General features: G+C 38.9%; 1 long non-coding RNA gene across 1 annotated transcript; it reads left to right on the forward strand.

The window, feature by feature from the left end:
* The first annotated feature begins 5,859 nt into the window (after positions 1–5,859).
* LOC135201377 (uncharacterized) lies at positions 5,860–7,736 on the forward strand. Its single transcript, XR_010311521.1, has 4 exons — positions 5,860–6,048; positions 6,435–6,535; positions 6,685–6,860; positions 7,011–7,736. It is a non-coding gene; the product is annotated as an uncharacterized LOC135201377 (long non-coding RNA).
* Positions 7,737–9,788: the final 2,052 nt, after the last annotated feature.

The raw sequence follows: 9,788 nt of genomic DNA on the forward strand, positions 1-9,788 counted from the left end.
TCCTCAAAAATACAATGCGCAACTGGAATACAATACTTACAAGCTCTGGAAAAAGACTAGCAGAGGTTAATATCAGGAGAGGGATCTTCCAGGGCGACTCACTGTCCCACTACTCTTCGTAGTAGCCATGATTCCCATGACAAAGTACTACAGAAGATGGATGCCGGGTACCAACTCAAGAAAAGAGGCAACAAAATCAACACCTCTGATGTTCATGGACGACATCAAGCTGTTATGGTAAGAGCATCAAGGAAATAGATACCCTAATCCAGACTGTAAGGATTGTATCTGGGGGACATCAGGATGGTAGTTTTGGAATAGAAAAATGCGCCTTAGTCAACATACAAAAAAGGCAAAGTAACGAGAACTGAAGGGATAAGCTACCAGATGGGAGCAACATCAAACACATAGATGAGACAGGATACAAATACCTGGGAATAATGGAAGGAAGGAGATATAAAACACCAAGAGATGAAGGACACGATCAGAAAGAATATATGCAGAGACTCAAGGCGATACTCAAGTCAAAACTCACGCCGGAAATATGATAAAAGCCATAAACACATGGGCATGCCAGTAATCAGATACAGCGCAGGAATAGTGGAATGGACGAAGGCAGAACTCCGCAGCATAGATCAGAAAACCAGGAAACAAATGACAATACACAAAGCACTACACACAAGAGCAAATACGGACAGACTATACATAACACGAAAGGAAGGAGGGAGAGGACTACTAAGTATAGAGGACTGCGTCGACATCGAAAACAGAGCACTGGGGCAATATCTGAAAACCAGTGAAGACGAGTGGCTAAAGAGTGCATGGGAAGAAGGACTAATAAAGTAGACGAAGACCCACCGAAATATACAGAGACAGGAGAAAGACAGAAAGAACAGAGGAATGGACAACAAACCAATGCACGGACAATACATGAGACAGACTAAAGAACTAGCCAGCCGCGATGACAATTGGCAATGGCTACAAAGGGGAGAGCTAAAGAAGGAAACTGAAGGAATGATAACAGCGGCACAAGATCAGGCCCTAAGAACCAGATATGTTCAAAGTATGATAGACGGAAATAACATCTCTCCCATATGTAGGAAGTGCAATACGAAAAATGAAACCATAACCACATAGCAAGTGAATGCCCGGCACTTGCACAGAACCAGTACAAAAAGAGGCATGATTCAGTGGCAAAAGCCCTCCACTGGAGCCTGTGCAAGAAACATCAGCTACCTTGCAGTAATAAGTGGTACGAGCACCAACCTGAAGGAGTGATAGAAAACGATCAGGCAAAGATCCTCTGGGACTATGGTATCAGAACGGATAGGGTGATACGTGCAAACAGACCAGACGTGACGTTGATTGACAAAGTCAAGAAGAAAGTATCACTCATTGATGTCGCAATACCATGGGACACCAGAGTTGAAGAGAAAGAGAGGGAAAAAATGGATAAGTATCAAGATCTGAAAATAGAAATAAGAAGGATATGGGATATGCCAGTGGAAATCGTACCCATAATCATAGGAGCACTAGGCACGATCCCAAGATCCCTGAAAAGGAATCTGGAAAAACTAGAGGCTGAAGTAGCTCCGGGCCTCATGCAGAAGAGTGTGATCCTAGAAACGGCACACATAGTAAGAAAAGTGATGGACTCCTAAGGAGGCAGGATGCAACCCGGAACCCCACACTATAAATACCACCCAGTCGAATTGGAGGACTGTGATAGAGCAAAAAAAAAAAAAAAAAAAAAAAAAAAAATAATAATAATAATAATAATGAAAAAAGAAATAAGAAGGATATGGGATATGCCAGTGGAAATCGTACCCACAATCATAGGAGCATTAGGCACGATCCCAAGATCCCTGAAAAGGAATCTAGAAAAACTAGAGGCTGAAGTAGCTCCAGGACTCATGCAGAAGAGTGTGATCCTAGAAACGGCGCACATAGTAAGAAAAGTGATGGACTCCTAAGGAGGCAGGATGCAATCCGGAACCCCACACTATAAATACCACCCAGTCGAATTGGAGGACTGTGATAGAGAAAAAAAATAATAATAATAATAATATAATGGTGAGAAAGTCCCATGAACGTTAAATTGTGGTTCTATTTTCTTTCTGTCATATGAACATTTCTACTCATGAACTATTTACACATATTATGCTAAGCTTACGACAGCTCTTGTTATTATCTTCAGTTCCTTGTGTTGTAGTTTGAGATTAAATTGGCGTTATGCCAGCACGGGCTCTTGCTTATAGAGCTGCCGGTAAAACAGATTTTACTCAGCAGCTCTTCTTCATCTATTATCAATTTACTCAGTAGCTCTTCTTCAACTGGAACGTGATAGTTCTTCGTTTTTTTAAGTAATAATAATGATCATACTTGGGACTTCCCGGATATCATCGGCAAATGAAAGTGCTTTATATCCTTCCTGCATCTGGCCTTTTATTATAAATCAGGATAATACGAAAAAATTAATGAAAAGCAGAAAACTTGTTCGTGATGTGGATCAAGATTGGAATCGACGTTACAAAGTGTGAAGAAAATCCGTTTTATGTTTTACCGGCAGCTCTATAAGCAAGACATAACGCCAATTTAATCTCAAACTACAACACAAGGAACTGAAGATAATAACAAGAGCTGTCGTAAGCTTAGCACAATATGTGTAAATAGTTCATGATGTAAATGTTATGACAGAGAAGCATACAACAATTTACGTTCATGGGTCACTTTCTCCCTATTATATTATTTTTTTTTTTTTTTTTTTTTTTTTTTTTTTTTTGCTCTATCACAGTCCTCCAATTCGACTGGGTGGTGGTATTTATGTGTGGGGTTCCGGGTTGCATCCTGCCTCCTTAGGAGTCCATCACTCTTCTTACTATGTGTGCCGTTCTAGGATCACACTCTCTGCATGAGGACCGGAGCTACTTCAGCCTCTAGTTTTTCTAGATTCCTTTTCAAGGATCTTGGGATCGTGCCTAGTGCTCCTATGATTATGGGTACGATTTTCCACTGGCTATCCATATCCTTCTTATTTCTATTTCAGATCTTGATACTTATCCAATTTTTTTTCCCTCTCTTTCTCTTCAACTCTGGTGTCCCATGGTATTGCGACATCAATGAGTGATACTTTTCTTCTTGACCTTGTCAATCAACGTCACGTCTGGTCTGTTTGCACGTATCACCCTATCCGTTCTGATAACCATAGTCCCCAGAGGATCTTTGCGTGATCGTTTTCTATCACTCCTTCAGGTTGGTGCTCGTACCACTTATTACTGCAAGGTAGCTGATGTTTCTTGCACAGGCTCCAGTGGAGGGCTTTTGCTACTGAATCATGCCTCTTTTTGTACTGGTTCTGTCAAGTGCCGGGCATTCACTTTGCTATGTGGTTTATGGTTTTCACTTTTCGTATTGCACTTCCTACATATGGGAGAGATGTTTATTTTCCGTCTATCGTACTTTGAACATATCTGGTTCTTAGGGCCTGATCTTGTGCCGCTGTTATCATTCCTTCAGTTTCCTTCTTTAGCTCTCCCTCTGTAGCCATTGCCAATTGTCATCGCGGCTAGTTCTTTAGTCTGTCTCATGTATTGTCCGTGCATTGGTTTGTTGTGCCAGTCTCCTCTGTTCTTTCTGTCTTTCCTGTCTCTGTATATTTCTGGGTTCTTTCGTCTGCTTTTATTAGTCCTTCTTCCCATGCACTCTTTAGCCACTCGTCTTCACTGGTTTTCAGATATTGCCCCAGTGCTCTGTTTTCGATGTTGACGCAGTCCTCTATACTGAGTAGTCCTCTCCCTCCTTCCTTTCGTGTTATGTATAGTCTGTCCGTATTTGCTCTTGGGTGTAGTGCTTTGTGTATTGTCATATGTCATATGTCATTATTATTATTATTATTATTATTATTATTATTATTATTATTATTACACGAAATTTAATTGATACCGGTCGAATGATTGTCCATTCAAACAAAGTCAATTTGGCACAATCGAATCATAATGTATATAAACAAAAATCTAATAGGCACAGTTGAACCTTAGTCCATGTAGACAAAAACCAACTGGTATGGTCGAATCATTTTCCATTTAAATAAAATTTTATTGATACGGTCGAATCACTGACCAATTAAACAAATATCTTTAGCATTGTAGAATCATAGTCCATATAAATAACATCTTAAGACGCGGAGTACGTAGGGTTCAGTTTCTCTCGGCATAACGTCCAAAAAACAATAAAATCAGATCAAAAGTTTGGACGTAATGCTGTACGTAATAATGAACACGGTACCCCCGTTGCGTTACCAAGTTTACAAACAGTGCAGGTTTCCTGCATGCGGGCCCTCACGTATGCAGCGGCGCCGTCCGACTGTATAAACGTTGTCTGACTTGACGCGATCGCTCCTCATGACGTCACAGTCGGGTTGCCCGCTGACGTGGCTCCTGTCACGTCATTAGGTGGTCATCTCATCGTTTTCTAAGTAGGACTACTTTTCCTTTTGAATGTCATTTAATCTATCATTATTATTCATTGGGTGCAAAGCAACAGAGACCACATCATTTCAATATCATCCGTATTTTGGTCTGAAAACAATATATATGTTACAATGGTTAAACCAAATGCTATTCAAAAGAATAGACTGTGCATTACATCAAAGAATGTTGATGAATCGTGCGCTAAATAACACTGGTATACCGGGAAGAGATATATGTTAATGTCTTTATTTTCTGCTAATATCCGTTATTTTTCTATCTTATATAGTTTTTATTGCTCTATTTCCACAGTTCCGTCAGCTTAGTTTTTATTTTTTATGAGACACTTGATTATATATTTAGAAATCTTTGAAATTCCAAACCCAGTAATTATTTTCTATTTGAGAATAAAACTTGAATAGACGCTTTTGTTAGAAGAGAATTTCGCACTCTCTCTCTCTCTCTCTCTCTTTCTCTCTCTCTCGGCTGTCTGTCTATCTCTATATCTGCCTCTCTGTCTATCATCTGTGAGTACATTTTGTATAAATATTCCTCGAAATTACTTTTTATATTGTATTAGTAGTAAGGTTTTGACTTTATCCGATGGTGCAACGACAAAACTACTGCAAATAATCCTTTGTACTCTCGGGCGTCTGATGGTTTGCTTTGCAGCTTTGAGGCAGCAGCAGTGTCAGGGTCCTCTGCAACCGAGTACCAAATGCAGAAGTTTTGTGGAAGATATTGCAGTTGTCACGTTTCGTGGGGATATGCCACTTTGCAAAGTGTTTGGAAAGTGGCATTTCCCACGAAAAGTGATCATTGCAATACCTTTCATAATAACTGCCTCAAGTTAAAAAAAAAAAAAAAAAATCAGACATTCTTGCTCCAGTTGCGACTTGAAATGTTTGCTGCAAGGTGACATACCCGAATTAATCATGTGTTGGGCACGTGCTACGATCTATTCGAAAGAAAAAAGTTAGTTGGGGGTAGAGGGACTCTGCCCCCATTGTCTTTCCACCCACGTCTTAAGGCAATGCAACTGTTCGGACGTCATCAAACTTACGCCAATGAAAGAACCTGTTTACTCTTGGGTAAGCCAGGTATTTCCAGCCATTTTAGTGTTTCATCATATAGCTTGGGAGATCGTCTTAGGAAAACAGCGTTAAAGTATTGTTCTCTTTAGTTTGCTTTATTTGTAGTTATAAGTTATCTTCAAAGAGTAATGATAACAGTGTGAAACTGAACTCGAGTTGAGCGACTTTCCTGGTTTTTGTGCGCGCGTCATCGCGGCCATCTGGAATTGCTTCTGGGTACCCAAAGCTCCCGCGTTCTGGACCGACGAGCCTGCTCTTATGCACGTAGTCGACGGGCGGGTGGCAGCATAAAAGGGCTCCGCTTGGACCAGGGATGAGCAGTATCAGCCCGACAGCAATACCGGGAAGAAGGAAGTCTCAAATTAACTCATACTTCGAAACGTTTTTTATTCTGAAAGAAAAGAAAGCTTTGAGGTGAAGATTCTTCGCTTGAATGCCATCTGAGAAATAGAATCTATGTTCTCTGTGCCATTTGGACTTATAAGAAGGTAAGAATTGGCTTTGGCTTGCAGACTGTAGTTGTACTATTATGCTTCAGTCATTCAGAGTTTGAAGGTCAGTTTGACTTTTCTCTCCTCCTTTATATATATATATATATATATATATATATATATATATATATATATATATATATATATATATATATATATATATATTATATTTATTTTTCTTCTTTCTTTTTTTTCCTTTTTTTCTTTTTTGTTTCTCTGTCATGGCTAAGAATTCTTTTAACGATCACGTTATCCTGTTTTATTTTTATTTTGATATTGTCATTTTTTTTGCATAGAATTAATTAATTATCAGTAATATGGAATTGTTGTAAACTTCCTTTACGTAAGATATTACCCTAAGTAAATTTGTATAACCTTTTCAGGTTGAACGTTACCACAGTGAGCGCAAGAGGAAGTCGACTTGCTAATTGCGGCAACAAACTCGAACTTGCTGTACTTACCCTTCGGTACAGAATCATTTAAGGTGAGTTTCTCATCCTACGGGACAACACTTCCTATATACCGTTGTGACCTTCCTTTTTTTTTCTTTTTTTCATCGTATAGCTTTTGTGGAATACTGGATTTATCCGGTTTTTGCGGCCTTGGATTTATGTGAATTTCGTCTTCTTTCAGGATACGTACCCTTTCGCCTCAAGAACATTTTGATTTCTTCAACGGACTACCGAATCAGTTCCCCGTTTTCGTTTCCTTGATTGTTTAGAAGACACTAACCAGATCGTCAAGATGGTGTACGAATGTGGATACAGCAGCAGCACCACTGCTTCTTGCGAAGTTGATCCCCAGGCGAGGTGAGAAACGATTATTTTAATCACATTTTTTGATGAACAAAAAACTTATGGAAGTAGCCTTGTCTCTCAAGAGTATTGCTGATATATTTAGAATAAAAGATGGTTTGAGAATCAGCCTAACTTTGACACATCTTTTGTTTACTTCAACAGGAAGTCAGTCTTTAAGACCCTGGACATGGAGACCTACGGCGTGGGAGGTGAGACCTCCTCCACGGGTGCCAAACCCAAGAAGATAAAAGGCAGTAACAGCAAAGAGCAAGATGCCTGGGGACCAATTTTCAAGAATAAGGAGCACTTCGTTAACATGCATATCTGTTAAACCGTCCCACCGACGAGGGAGTGAGAGACTCGGAGATGCTGATTCTCTCGGGTGTCTGTTTGACCCTCAAGCGCCCTCTTATGGGTGTGGCTCTGTGCCGAATCCCAGCGAGACCGGACCGTTTCCTTTCCTTTTTTTTTCTCAGTTCCCTCTTTTGAAATTCTGGCCTAGTTTCTCTTTGATCGAACTCTACCTTTTGAACTTTGACTTTTCTGACCTGCCACCCAGAGAGAGAAGCAATGAACGTGTACCTGACTCATCCATTCATTTTTCTCTCTGATCTCATCTCGCTCTTCGTCATTTCATCGAGAGTGACTTTGGATTCCATTTACCATTGCATTAAATACTTCGCGTGTTCGCATCAGCATCGTCGCATTTATTTATTGCCATTGAAATACCTCATCTCATTCATTATTCTTCTGTAAACTGTATCAGACTGATACAGTATCAAATTTTTTATCGCCACATTTTACTATATTAGTGAAGACAACAACGCAGTAAATAATAATAAGTTCATCATGATACAATATATCCAAAATATATGGTTTCTTGGCATTTACCATTTTTTATTCACCTAAATAACAAAAGACAAAATGTGGAACACGATAACTTGAAGTTTTTGCTATGATTTGGAGGAATCGTGTTTCGCATCTAAAGCTAATTAGGATACATCATAAGTGCGTACACACACACAAATTATATATATATATATATATATATATATATATATATATATATATATATATATATATATATATATATATATATATATATATATATATATATATATAATCCCTAGTAAGGGATGAAGCCTGAGTAATAAAACAGCACAATAGTCACTTACTTTCTTTTCGATGAATCATGATTGATCTCTGTATAGAAAACGTCCACAATTGCCTACAGCTACACTGAAGACTCATCATCAGAATCATGTGTAACCCTGCTACCCAATGTGCCATTCACCTCATTCTTGAACGTACTTCCTGGACATTATCACACTTCTTATCCAGTACTTCCTTTCCTCCACTTCATCTGTGTAACAGTTTGTAGTTCCTCCTCTCCTGCTCTGTCCTGAATTTTTTAAATTTCAACTTATTCAAAAGCCTCTCGTCTTCCATTCTTTTCACATGACCAGAATATTTCAAAACGCTGTTGATCTATTCCTTCACATAACCTTTTTTCACTTTTTTCCTCTATAGCTTTAAATTTCTCACTTTAGATTTCTCTTAGTCCTCATATACTGCACTACAGTTCACCCCAACAGTTTCAGACTTTTTCTTTCATTCATGTTCATCATCCACTTTCTTTTTCGTAAAAGAGAGTTCGCTGAATAGTACCGTCATACATTCCAGCCGTTTCTTCCATGGACTCTTCCAAGTCTCAATCCGGTCTTTTGCATACACTCTGCTAGTTTTCTTGTATCTCATATTCTGTGACTTACCTCTTCCATACTGCCGTCATTCACAATTGTTACTCAAGAATACCAGTATGAATCAACCGTTTTCATTTTTTCTGTCCATTATAGCATGTATAGCTCCATCTTCCTGGTTTCCATTTACCCTCAGTTACTCTTGCCTATGTTTACTCGCTACATTCTTCTCCAGCAAACTTTCTAGGCCTTCTGAAGTGATGGCATCGTCTGCTAAAATCAACAGTTCCACACTACCTATACGACTTACTATATCTGCTGTCCTTTCTCTGAATTTTAGCACCGCTCCATAAAGAAAGACATTTAACAGCCATGGAGACATAAGTAGCCCTTACCTCAGGTTTGCTATTATTGCTAAGTATAGTCACTCTCCCACCTACATATTGTAACATATAATTGATTTCTACCATAAGAAAAATTAATCACTCTCAACTGCTTATCTTCTACACCATCTATCCTTAACACCCTTCACCTTGCCTCTTAGTCATTAGTATCATAAGCTTATTCTTGTTCTATTTATACAACATACTTTCCTCACAAGGTTATGACACAACTTTTTTCTCTTTTAAACTCATAAGTGTCCTATCATCTCCTTCAGTCACGGGTCATACTTTACCAGTTAAGGTACGTACTACCATACACCTTACCTAGTATACTAAGTAATGTTATGCTCTTGTACTTCTCATAGACACCTCTATCATCTTTGATACAATGTAACAATTATTGCTTAAACCCTATCCTCCGGAACCTTTTCCCTCATTTAAGCTTAAATTACAAACTGTGGTCAGCCACGGTTTGTCACTTACAGTCCAGTCAACCCTTGGCTTTTCATTCTTCAGCTTCTTGATTACCCCTTGTAAGTCCTCAACTGTCATTTCAACAGATATTCTCAAGCCTACTTTCACCCTTTCCACTCTTCCACAATCAATATATCTTCAAAATACTCACTCCATTGACCTATGACTGCAATCAATTCAGACAGCATCTCTGTTTGTGGTATTTTGAGGTCCATTTGGTCATCAACTTCTCTCACTGTTTTTACTTCCCAGCAGAATAACACTCTCCACAAAGTTCTTGCTCACTTTCCCTCTTTTTTTTCTACTTGATCACCTTATGCATCATCTTTTTTTCTTTCCCACTAAATTTTTTCCTTAATACAACCACATGCTGTATTTATTCC

This window comes from Macrobrachium nipponense, chromosome 28, assembly GCF_015104395.2.
Source record: "Macrobrachium nipponense isolate FS-2020 chromosome 28, ASM1510439v2, whole genome shotgun sequence".
In the NCBI taxonomy this organism is placed as follows: Eukaryota; Metazoa; Arthropoda; class Malacostraca; order Decapoda; family Palaemonidae; genus Macrobrachium; species Macrobrachium nipponense.